Raw genomic sequence first — 608 nt, 5'->3', positions numbered from 1 at the left:
CGCATGCGTTGACTCAATAGGGAAGTTGGAATTCGTCGGCGTTGTGAAGAATTATTCGTTTGGAGACATATTGTTAAAATATTTTATAACCTTGAGAAATCGCAAGATTTTGAACACTCTGGAGATCAATGTATTTGCCACCAGGAAGTACATAACGGATAAGAAAGTGCAATCACACGAATTTATCTTTAATGTGGCTTTACAATGGTCCATGGGCTCGGTATAGAATTGACTGAAATAGTTCGCAAATGGCACGTTGATTCTAACCGACCACGATATTACACCATCTATTAGTAATAAAGGTTATTGAAAATGAATTAATTCAATCTTTCTCCCCATCGGAAAGGTTTGGCTGCTTTATAGCGAGCCCCCCAAAATATTATTTCGTCACACGAAACGTGCGAAATAGACATCTCGCGGACTATACAAACCTTGCTGGAAAACTTCAGCTGCGTGTTTCAGGGGCGCGAAAGCTCTAACTGATTATATGAAAAGCTGAATTGCCAAGTGATCTTAAAATCTGGCGTTCTTGCAGCTTATTAAATGTCCATCTGTCTAAGAATGATGTCGCATTTGCAGTTCTGCTCCAATCAATAACCCCAGCACTA

This window comes from Rhipicephalus sanguineus, chromosome 7 (assembly GCF_013339695.2).
Source record: "Rhipicephalus sanguineus isolate Rsan-2018 chromosome 7, BIME_Rsan_1.4, whole genome shotgun sequence".
Taxonomy (NCBI): Eukaryota; Metazoa; Arthropoda; class Arachnida; order Ixodida; family Ixodidae; genus Rhipicephalus; species Rhipicephalus sanguineus.
Note: the sequence above shows the minus strand (reverse complement) of the source record.